The following is a 13,433-nucleotide window of genomic DNA, read 5'->3' as shown; positions in this document are numbered from 1 at the left end:
TGGTTTAAAGTTACTAATATCCTTAACTTAGTCTCTACAATCTTAGATAAAAATGAAACGATTTACTTAATTTAATAAAAAGAAACTTATTGTGACACAGTTCAGTCATTTTCATAACTCTGGTTCAAAATGTGCTATACTCATATCTTGGCAGTGCTGAACTCTTCTGTCATAGTATCTGCATTTGAAGAATTACTTCACATAGAATAATTTGTAAATGTAAATCAGTGCTGTATTTAATTGTCAGGGTGTTGCCAAATCTTGTGTGTATATAAGTATGTCCGGTTCTGAGATGAGCTGTATTGGCATACAAAAGGAATTTGTTAATAACTGACAATTTAATTAATACAAGCAATTTTGAAATTTACTCTTGATAAATAAACTTTTGAGACTGAATTTGTAAATTTACTAAGAATTGGTCCGCCCATAACAGTGTGATGGGCGGACCAGAAAGTCCATGGAAATCAAGCAGGTTGTTCTTACATGAACACTGCTGTTTGGTGTGTTGATTTGTAACACGTATACTATGCTAACATGTTTCAACACCCAAGGAAACATTTGCAACTTTATAGTCAATGCGACATATTAATAAAAATTTTTAAATTTTGTATCGGAATATCACAAAACAATGTTGTGATCATCGCAGTCCAGCTGTTATGAGTAAGCATGTGTACTTGGCTGGACCGATCAAGTTTCTGCAAAAAATCATTTCACTATCAATGACAAGCTAAAGTGACGTCTTTAATAAATGTGTCCATTCAATATCCAATAGTCCCCAGGGACGATGTCTAGGGGGACTTATAGATTGGGTCATGTCCGTCTGTCCGTGCCCGCGTCCGTCCGTCCGTCTGTTCACGCAGATATCTCAGACATGCCCTGGTCAATTTCTTTCAAACTTTGCACAAGGATCATAAGTACCCTACCCCATACAGATGCACGTAAATTTATTTCACAATGCGATCAAATTTGGCCGTGTTAGACTCGGAGGACTTTTTAGTTTACACCTCCATAGACTCCCATGTATAAGGCAGTTCTCCATAGACTCCCATGTATAAGGCAGTCCTCCATAGACTCCCATGTATAAGTCACTTCTCCGTAGACGCCCATGTATAAGGCCAAGAACAATAAAAATTTAGTTTCTCATCGTATTCATATTGCAAAAAGGATGCCGTGACACAGTTTTTAGTCCCCACGGAAGGGGGCTTATAGATTGGGTCATGGTGTCCGTGAGTCAATCTGTGTGTCCATCCTTTCACACACATATGTCAGACAATTTGACAAAATGTCACTTGATCTTGGTGACCTTTAACCTCAAATATACATATTTGTCCATAACTCAGTAACCACAAGTGCTACACCCTTCATATATGGTATGATTGGATGACGCCACAAATTATGCACATATCTAATTTTGAGCGAGCCAATAGAGCTAAAGGTCTGATTTTGGTATATAGGGATAACTTAGCAATACATTTTTTTTTTGACAAAATGTCACGTGACCTCAATGACCTTTGACCCCAAATATACATATTTGTCAATAATTCAGTATCCAGAAGTGCCACACCCTTCATATCTGGTATGATGGGAGACCTTATGACGCCAAGTACTGTACCTCATTAATTATGTGCATATCAAATTCTGAGCAAGCCAATAGATGTCTGATTTTTCGTATATAGGGATAACTATAGGATAGAAATTTTTTGACAAAATTTCATGTGAACTTGATGATTTTTTACCTAAAATATATGTTTATGTCAATATAAGTACCACAAGTGCTATGTCCTTTATATTTAGTAGGATGGGAAACCTTATGACAACACACGCTTTACCTCATTTATTATGCACATATCTAATTCTGGGCAAACGAATAGAGGTAGAGGTCTGATTTTTGGCATATAGGAATTTATTACTAATTCAATTTTTTTTTAATGTCACATGACCTCGATGACCTTTGACCTTGCATAACTCAGTAACCACAAGTTCTATACCCTTCAATTTTGATAGGATATTAGACCTTAAGATGTCACATCTTGTACCTCATTTATTATGTGCATATGTATTTCTTGGCTGGCAAATACAGCTACAGGTCTGATCTTTTTTCACAATTAAGAACCATAACTTAGACATGCCTCATGTGTTTCAAATTGGGAACAACGACATAGACCTATATGCCCGTAGATCTCAACATATACACTCCAGTGATACTTCTTAATGACCACATTTCCCTGCCCCATCAAGACTAATACTCCTATTACAAGTGGAGACTATGTCATTGTCAACGACTTGTTTAGAATTATATTTTCGTTTTAAACTACAGTTCTTTGATGCAGTGAGGTAGTCTGGCAATCCATCATCACGGCAGATGTAGAGCATGCAATACACAGTCCACACTGTCCAATCATGCGTGCATGTTTTCCTGTTATCAGAATTTTGTAGCAAGGAACATACAAAATTTTGCAGATAAATCAATTTGGATGATCTATGTACATCTATGCAAATTCCAAGTTTGGTGGACATGTGAAAATTGTGTTTTTTGCCTTCATGTACAAGATGGCATGTTTACCAAGCTGGAAGCTCACTGCTAAAAAAACAATAGGTTTTATTACAGTATCCCCAAACCTCTCTCCTTGCATCCCTACCGCTAAATGCACTGAGGAGCACAGTGTCATCATTGACGCTATTTTTTTGAAAATCTTGGCCATTAAGTAAATCAATGAGCTAGGTTGGCAAAAATCTTCACTCAAAACACACGGAATGACAATTGACCCCGGACTATATACCAAAAATCTGACCTCTAGCTCTATTTGCTGGCTCAGAATTAGATATGCACATAATTAATGATGTACAGGATGTGGTGTCATAAAGTCTCCCATTATACCAAATATGAAGGGTGTACACTTGTCATCGCGGTCACATGACATTTTGTCAAAAAAATTGTATTGCTAAGTTATCCTTATATACCAAAAATCAGACCTCTAGCTCTTTTGGGTGGCTCAGAATTAGATATGCGCATAATTAATGAAGTACAGGATGTGGTGTCATAATTTCTCCCATCATACCCAATATGAAGGCTCTAGCACTTCTGGTTACTTAGTCATCGACATATACTCATATATAAGGTCAAAGGTTATCAAGGTCACGTGATATTTTGTCAAAAAATTTGCATGCCATAGTTGTCTCTGTATATCAAAAATCAGACCTGTAGCACCATTACTGAGCCCAAAACTAGGTATTTGCATAATTAATAAGGTACAAGAAGTGGCTGGTCATGTGACATTTTGTCAAAAACCTTTGCTTCCATAGTTATCCCTATGCACCAAATATCAGACCTCTAGCTCTGTTGGCAAGCCTAATATTAGATATGCACATAATATATGAGTTGCAGGACGATGCAAAGGTCAAGGGTCAAGTGGAATCCCCGGAATTGTTGAGTGCAATTTTGTCCCCTGCTGGTCTTTGTCCGATAGACGCCTGCTGTCTCGGACTTTAACATAAGCCAGAATAAGCCATTGCCATAGGTATAGGGGAGGTCAAAGGTCATACAAAAATCAGAAAAATAATACTTTAAAAATCTTCTTCTCAAAATTTGCAAATCGTGCGACCTTGATATTTGGCATGAAGGAGCAACACTATAAGGTCTAAAAAGTGACTTGAGCAGAATTTTGATTTATCATTTTTTATGCAAATGAAGTCAATTTTAAAGTTTATTTTCAAAATAGCAAAAAAGTCACGTGATCCCTGATTTGTCATATGATCAAAAATTTACTTTTGCAGACTTCTACCTATATGCCAAATTTGAAGACTCTAGGTCCAGCGGTTTTTGCTCCAGAGTTCCAAACGTGCGACAGAAGAAGAAAAATAATAAAAAACAGTACGATTACAAGAGGGTTTCGCACCCATGGTGTCGAAACCCTAAAAACAGAACGAGTGCTATAGGGTTTCGCACCTAGGGTGTCGAAACCCTAAAAAGAACATACCGATTACAAGAGGGTTTCGAGACGATAGTCTCGAAAACCGAAACATAGCTGCGCAGCAGCAATAAAGGTTTCGAGAAAACGCGCGCATTGTCACATAGTGATTCTGGTAAACAAAAGACAAGCAGCTTTCTTGGGTAGATTTAGAATGGGATATGTGCATCACATGTTAAATTACAGGTGTAATTGCATAATTAATAAGTTATGGACAAATATCTTTATTTGAGGTCAGAGGTCATCAAGATCGCGTGATATTTTCTGAAAAAAATTATATCCCATAGTTCAGACCAAAATTCAGACCTCTTGCTCTATTGGCATGCCCAGAATTTGGTATGTTATTTGGAATTTGGTATCAAGTACAGGATATGCCGTCACAAAGTGTCCCATCATACTAAATATGAAGGCTCTACCAGTTATGGTTACTGAGTTATGGACATATTCGTATATTTCAGATCAAAGGTCATTGAGGTCACGTGACATTTTGTCAAATATTATTTATCCCATAGTTATCCCTATGTACCAAAAATCAGACGTCTAGCTCTATTGGCTTGCTCAGAGTTAGATATGTGCATAATTAATAAAGTACAGGATGTGTCGTCATAAGGTGTCCCATCATACAAAATATGAAGGTTGTAGCCCTTTTGGTTACTGAGTCATTGACATATACGTATATTTTAGGTCAAAGGTCATTGAGGTCATGTGACATTTTGTCAAAAAAAATTATATCTCATAGTTATCCCTTTATACCAAAAATCAGACCTCTAGCTTCATTGGTTTGTTCAGAATTAGATATGCGCATAATTAATGAGGTACAGGATGTGTCGTCATAAGGTGTCCCATCATACCAAATACGAAGGGTGTAGCACTTACGGTTACTGAGCTATGGACAAGGGCAACCTGACATTCAAAGGTCATCGAGGTCACGTAACATTTTGTCAAAATAATTGTATCCCATAGTTATCCCCATATACCAAAAATCAGACCTCTACCTCTATTTTCTGGCCCAGAATTACATATGCACGTAATTAATGAGGTACAGGAAGTCCTAAGTCATGTGACATTTTGCCAAAAAACTTTGTTCCAATAGTTATCCCTGTATACCGAAAATCAGACCTCTACCTCTATTTCCAAGCCAAAAATTAGATATGCGCATAAATAATAAGGCTCAGTATTATATGAAGGTCAGAGGTCAAGGACAACCTCACATTCAGGTTTCCAATTTGGTCGCATACTTGACACAAGTTCTCAGGGACAGTTAAAAAGGCCAGAATGAGATATGAAATATGGTCTTTGACCTTTACCTATGTGCCAAATTGGAAGTCATTTGGTATAACGGTGTTCGAATGGCAAGAATGGCGGAATGGCGGAACAATAATAATAATAATAATAAACATAACGATTACAAGAGGGTTTTGAGACGAAAGTCTCGAAACCCTAAAAACAGAACTATTACTTGAGGGTTTTGGGGTAACAGCAGTTCTTGGCACTGATCTTGGCGATCTGTGGATGAAACACAAATTTAACAACAGAGTGAACGGATTAATCAAATAAAACCACAACAGAACATATAACAACAAAGCCGATTTTGCTCACAGTCTTCTAAAAGACTGTCGTGTTTTTGTTCTCAAAGTCAAATATTTGCTTCAATTAAAGAAAAAATGGAATAAAACTAAAAGTGACAATATTTAAAATTTCTAACCAGTCTTCGCCATGCTTATGATCTAGACGCCAATGCTCATACCTATCTAGGGTAAGTTAGGCATTTAGTCACTCTCCATGCAAGTTAGGCATATCCATAAAAAGCGACAGTAACTTTATCTAGGTAAGTTAGGCTTTAATCCTCACCCTTGACCAGTCTTCGCCATGCTTATGGTCATGACGCAAATGCTCATACCTATCTCGGGTAAGTTAGGCATTTTGTCGTCACCACTCTCTATGACAGCTAATATCTATGCAAGTTAGTCATTTTGCTTCGACATATCCATAGAAAGCGACAGTAACTTTATCTAGGTAAGTTAGGCATTAATCCTCACCATAGATCTTCTAGATCAGTCGAAGAAAGGAGCGCAGGGTGTGTCTTCTAAATTTTCTAAATATTGGACCAGGATTTAATTATCCTAAGATAGAGACCTAGAGGTCGAGAAAAGTATCTAATCTAATCTATAATCAATGTGAACAACAAATGGGATTCAACTGTTAATCACTTTCACAGTCCCCTCGATCGCTTCCTTCTCGGATCTTTTTTCATACGCCCTCAATGGACTTCCAAGTGATCGTGCTTCAAGGAATTCAGAGTGGGATGGAAAACATTCAAAAGTTCAAACAAAGCTTGACAACGTCGTGAATTTTAGAGATCATTTCTAAATATTGAACAACAATTAAATTATTAGTAAAACATATTACTGTCGTTAAATTCTATCGGTCAACACCTACCCATCTACCCAACATCTACATAGTTCCTATCTGCCAAACTGTCCTACCAACTGTCCTACCCTAACAAAAAGGCAATTGGTTGTCCTTTTGAGTGATTTGTACAAAACAGAATTTAATTGAGTAGTTTGTGTCAAAACATAAGCTAATACAGCCATTGTACATAACAAAATCTAATTGAGTGATTTATGCAAGGAAAACTCCAATTGAGCGATTTGTACAAGACAAACTCCATTTGAGCGATTTATGCAAAACTAACTCAAATTCAGCAATTTTTACAAGAAAAACTCTTATTGAGTGATTTTTGCGAGAGACACTCCGATTAAGTTATTTGTACAACAGAAACTACTTTTGAATGATTGATACAAAACATTATCTAATTAATTGAGTGGTTTGTATCTAAACCAAAAAGCTGATCGAGCGATTTGTATAAAACAAACTCCAATTTAGTGATTTATTCAGGAAAAACTCCAAATTGATAGACTTCTACAAGACTAACTCAAATTGAGTGATTTATGCAAGACTAACTCAAATTCAGCAATTTTTACAATAAAAACACTAATTGAGTGATTTGTACAAGACTAATTCTAATTGAGTGCTTTGTGCAAGACACTCAGATAGAGTTATTTGTACAACAGAAACTCCTTTAAGGTGATTCGTACAAAACAGAATCTAATTGAGTAGTTTGTATCAAAACGAAAGCTGATCGAGCGATTTGTACAAAACAAACTCTGAGTGATTTGCGCAAGAAAACTCAAATTGTGCGATTTGTACAAGACAAACTCCAATTGTGTGATTTATGCAAGAAAAACTCAAATTAAGCGATTTATACAAGACAAACCCTGAGTGATTTATGCAAGAATAACTCCAATTGTGCGGATATGTACAAGACAAATTCTGAGTGATTTGTACAAGACAAACTCTAATTGAGTGATTTGTATAAGACTAACTTCAATCGAATGATTTGTGCAGGAAAAACTCCAATTGAGCGATTTGTACAAGATAAACTCCAATTGAGTGATTTATGCTACACTAACTCAAATTCATCAATGTTAACGAAAAACTCTAAGACTAATCAAGACTAACTATAATTGAGTGATTTGTGCAAGAGACACTACGATTGAGTTATTTGTACAACAGAAAGTCCTTTTCAGTGATTTGTTCAAAAAATAAAGTAATTGAGTGATTTATGCAAGAAAAACTCCAATTGAGCGATTTGTACAAGAGAAACTCTAATTGATTGATTTGTGAAGGAAAAACTCAAATTTAGCGATTTGTACAAGACAAACATCAATTCAGTGATTTATGCAAGATTTACTGAAATTCATTAATTTTTACGAAAACAAGCAAGAAACACCCTGATTTGATTAATTGTAAAACAGAAAGTCCTTTCCAGTGATTTGTACAAAACAGAATCTAACAGCCGTTTGTATCAAAACAAAAGCTGATAGAGCGATTTGTACAAAACAAACTCTAATTGAGTGATTTATGCAAGAAAAACACCGATTTAGCGATTTGTACAAGACAAAATCTAATTGAGTGATTTGTACAAGACTAACTCCAATTGAACAATTTATGCAAGAAAAACTCAAATTCAGCAATATTTACAAGACAAACTCTAATTGAGTGATTCGTACAAGACTAACTCCAATTGAACGATTTGTGCAGGAAAAACTCCAATTGAGCGATTTGTACTAGACAAGCATCAATTCGTTATGCAAGATTTACTGAAATTCATTAATATTTACGAAAACAACTCTAATTGAGTAAATTTTGCAAGAAACACCCTGATTTGATTATTTGTACAACAGAAAGTCCTTTCGAGTGATTTGTACAAAACAGAATCTAACAGTGGTTTGTATCAAAACAAAAGCTGATCGAACAATTTGTACAAAAAAATCTCTAATTGAGTGATTTATGCAAGAAAAACACCGATTGAGCGATTTGTACAAGCGAAACTCTAATTGAGTGATTTGTGCAAGACTAACTCAAATTCAGCAATATTTACAAGACAAGCTCTAATTGAGTGATTCGTACAAGACTTACTCCAATTGAATGCTTTGTGCAGGAAAAACTCCAATTTAGCGATTTGTACAAGACAAACATCAAATCAAGAAATACTCAAATTCAGCAATATTTACAAGACAAACTCTAATTGAGTGATTCCTACAAGACTAACTCCAATTGAACGATTTGTACAAAACAAACTCTAATTGAGTGATTTGTGCAAGAAAAACTCCAATTGAGAAATTTATGCAAGACTAACTCAAATTCAGCAATATTTACGAGACAAACTCTAATTGAGTGATTCGTACAATATTAACTCCAATTGAATGATTTGTGCAGGAATAACTCCAATTGAGCGATTTGTACAAGACAAGCATCAATTCGTTATGCAAGATTTACTGAAATTCATTAATTTTTACGAAAACAACTCTAATTGAGTAAATTTTGCAAGAAACACCCTGATTTGAGTGATTTTTACAAAACAGAATCTAACAGTGGTTTGTATCAAAACAAAAGCTGATCGAGCGATTTGTACAAAAAAAACTCTAATTGAGTGATTTATGCATGAATAATACCGATTGAGCGATTTGTACAAGCGAAACTCTAATTCAGTGATTTATGCAAGATTTACTGAAATTCATTAATTTTTACGAAAACAATTCCAATTGAGTAAATTTTGCAAGAGACACTCTGATTTGATTATTTGTACGACAGAAAGTCCTTTTGAGTGATTTGTACAAAACAGAATCTAACAGTGGTTTATATCAAAACAAAAGCTGATCGAGCAATTTGTACAAAACAAAAACTCTAATGGAGTGATTTATGCAAGAAAAACACCGATTGAGCGATTTGTACAAGCGAAACTCTAATTGAGTGATTTGTGCAAGACTTAATCCAATTGAATGCTTTGTGCAGGAAAAACTCCAATTAAGCGATTTGTACGAAACAAACCCTAATTGATTGATTGATGGAAGAACAACTCAGATTGAGCGATTTGTACAAGACAAACTCTAATTGAGTGATATATTGCAAGAAAAACTCAAATTCAGCAATTTTTACGAAAAAAAACCAAATTAGGTGATTTTTGCCAGAGACACTCCGATCGAGTTATTTGAACAATAGTGACTCCTTCTCAGTGATTTGTGCAAAGCTGAATGTAATTGAGTGGTTTCTATCGAAACAAAAGCTGATCGAGCGATTTGTACAAAAAAAAAACTCTAAAGGAGTGATTTATGCAAGAAAAACTCCAATTCAGCGATTTGTACACAACAAACTCTAATTCAATGATTTCTGCAAGACTTGCAATTTTTCCAAGACAAACTCTAATTGAATGGGTTCGTTCAAGACTAATTCTAATTGAGTTATTTGTGCATAAAGATATCCAATTGAGCGATTTGTACAAGACAAGCATCAACTCGTTATGCAAGATTTACTGAAACATTAATTTTTAATAAAAAAACTCTAATTGAGTAAATATTGCAAGAAACACCCTGATTCGATTAATTGTACAACAAAAAGTCCTTTTGAGTGATTTGTACAAAAAATCTAAGAGTGGTTTGTATCAAAACAAAAGCTAATCGAGCGATTTGTACAAAACAAACTCTAATTGAGTGATTTATGCAAGAAAAACAGCGATTGAGCCATTTGTACAAGACAAACTCTAATTGAGTGATTTGTACAAGACAAACTCCATTTGAGCGATTTGTACAAAACAAACTCTAATTGAGTGATTTATGCAAAAGACACTCTGATTTGTACAAGAGAAACTCTAATTGAGTGATTTATCGCACACTTACTCAAATTCATCAATGTTAACGAAAAAAACTCTAAGACTAACTCAACAAGACAAACTCGAATTGAGTGATTTATGCTACACTTACTCAAATTCATCAATGTTAACGAAAAAAACTCCAAGACTAACTAAACAAGACTAACTCTAATTGAGTGATTTGTGCAAGAGACACTCTGATTGAGTTATTTGTACAACAGAACCTCCTCTTCAGTGATTTGTGCAAAAAAGAATGTAATTGAGTGATTAATGCAAGAAAAACTGCAATCGAGCGATTTGTACAAGACAAACTCTAATTGAGTGATTTGTGCACGAAAAACTGCAATTGAGCGATTCATGCAAGATTTACTCAAATTCAGCAATATTTACAAGTCAAAAACTTCAATTTAGCGATTTGTACAAGACAAACTCCAATTGAGTTATTTATGCTCCACTAACTCAAATTCATCAGTATTTACGAAAATAACCCAAATTAAGTGATTTTTGCCAGAGACACTCCGATTGAGTTATTTGTACAATAGTTACCCCTTTTCAATGATTCGTGCAAAACCGAATGTAATTGAGTGGTTCTATCAAAACAAAAGCTGATCGAACGATTTGTACAAAAAACTCTAATGGAGTGATTTATGCAAGAAAAACGCCAATTCAGCGATAAGTGCACAACAAACTCTGAGTGATTTGTGCAAGAAAAACTCCAATTCAGCGATTTATACACAAAAAACTCTTATTGAGTGATTTGTGCAAAAACAACTCCAATTCAGTGATTTATGCAAGACTGGCAATTTTTCCAAGACAAACTCTAATTGAATGGATTTGTGCATAAGAAAATCCAATATTGCGATTTTTTAATGAGACAAGCATCAATTGAGTGATTTATGCAAGATTTACTGTAATTCATTAATTTTTACGAAAACAACTCCAATTGAGTAAATTTTGCAAGAGACACTCTGATTTGATTATTTGTACAACAGAAAGTCCTTTCGAGTGATTTTTACAAAACAGAATCTAACAGTGGTTTGTATCAAAACAAAAGCTGATCGAGCGATTTGTACAGAAAAAAACTCTAATTGAGTGATTTATGCATGAATAACACCGATTGAGCGATTTGTACAAGACAAACTCTAATTGAGTGATTTATGCAAGAAAAACTCCAATTGAGCGATTTGTACAAGAAAAACTCCAATTGAGTGATTTGTGCAAGAAAAACACCGATTGAGCGATTTGTACAAGCGAAACTCTAATTGAGTGATTTGTGCAAGACTAACTCAAATTCAGTAATATTTACAAGACAAGCTCTAATTGAGTGATTCGTACAAGACTTACTCCAATTGAATGCTTTGTGAAGGAAAAACTCCAATTGACCGATTTGTACAAAACAAACCCTAATTGATTGATTTATGCAAGAACAACTCCGATTGAGCGATTTGTACAAGAGTGATTTGTACAAGACAAGCATCAACTCGTTATGAAAAATTTACTGAAACTCATTAATTTTTACGAAAACAACTCTAATTGAGTAAATATTGCAAGAAACACCCTGATTTGATTAATTGTACACAAAAGTCCTTTTGAGTGATTTTTACAAAGAGTCTAACAGTGGTTTCTATCAAAACAAAAGCTAATCGAGCGATTTGTACAAAACAAACTCTAATTGAGCGATTTGTACAAGACAAGCATCAATACAGTGATTTATGCAAGATTTACTGAAATTCATTAATTTTTACGAAAACAATTCCAATTGAGTAAATTTTGCAAGAGACACTCTGATTTGATTAATGTACGACAGAAAGTCCTTTTGAGTGATTTGTACAAAGCAGAATCTAACAGTGGTTTGTATCAAAACAAAAGCTGATCGAACAATTTGTACAAAAAAAAACTCTAATTGAGTGATTTATGCAAGACTAACTCAAATTCAGCAATATTTACAAGACAAGCGCTAATTGAGTGATTCGTACAAGACTTACTCCAATTGAATGCTTTGGCAGGAAAAACTCCAATTGAGCGATTTGTACAAAACAAACCCTTATTGATTGATTTATGCAAGAACAACTCCGATTGAGCGATTTGTACAAGAGAAACTCTAATTGAGTGATTTGTGCAAGACTAACTCAAATTCAGCAATATTTACAAGACAAGCGCTAATTGAGTGATTCGTACAAGACTTACTCCAATTGAATGCTTTGGCAGGAAAAACTCCAATTGAGCGATTTGTACAAAACAAACCCTTATTGATTGATTTATGCAAGAACAACTCCGATTGAGCGATTTGTACAAGAGAAACTCTAATTGAGTGATTTGTACAAGACTCCAATTGAATGATTTGTGCAGGAAAAAGTCTAATTCAGCGATTTGTACAAGACAAACTACAATTGAGTGATTTATGCAAGACTAACGCATATTCAGCAATTTTTACGAAAAAAAACCAAATTAAGTGATTTTGCCAGAGACACTCCGATTGAGTTATTTGTACAATAGTGACTCCTTCTCAGTGATTTGTGCAAAACTGATTGTAATTGAGTGGTTTCTATCGAAACAAAAGCTGATCGAGCGATTTGTACAAAAAAAACTCTAATGGAGTGATTTATGCAAGAAAAACTCCAATTCAGCGATTTGTACACAACAAACTCTAATTCAATGATTTCTGCAAGACTTGCAATTTTTCCAGGACAAACTCTAATTGAGTGGATTCGTTCAAGACTAATTCCAATTGAGTTATTTGTGCATAAAGATATCCAATTGAGCGATTTGTACAAGACAAGCATCAACTCGTTATGCAAAATTTACTGAAACTCAATTTTTACGAAAACAACTCTAATTGAGTAAATATTGCAAGAAACACCCTGATTTGATTAATTGTACAACAAAAAGTCCTTTTGAGTGATTTGTACAAAAAATCTAAGAGTGGTTTGTATCAAAACAAAAGCTAATCGAGCGATTTGTACAAAACAAACTCTAATTGAGTGATTTATGCAAGAAAAACAGCGATTGAGCCATTTGTACAAGACAAACTCTAATTGAGTGATTTGTACAAGACAAACTCCATTTGAGCGATTTGTACAAAACAAACTCTAATTGAGTGATTTATGCAAGAAGAACTCCGATTGAGCGATTTGTATAAAGACTGATTGAGTGATTTATGCTACACTTACTCAATTTCATCAATGTTAACGAAAAAAACTCTAAGACTAACTAAACAAGACTAACTCTCATTGAGTGATTTGTGCAAGAGACAC

The sequence above is a fragment of the Ptychodera flava genome, assembly GCF_041260155.1.
Source record: "Ptychodera flava strain L36383 chromosome 3 unlocalized genomic scaffold, AS_Pfla_20210202 Scaffold_27__1_contigs__length_13241970_pilon, whole genome shotgun sequence".
NCBI classification, from domain to species: domain Eukaryota; kingdom Metazoa; phylum Hemichordata; class Enteropneusta; family Ptychoderidae; genus Ptychodera; species Ptychodera flava.
This window is presented reverse-complemented; position numbering follows the sequence as displayed.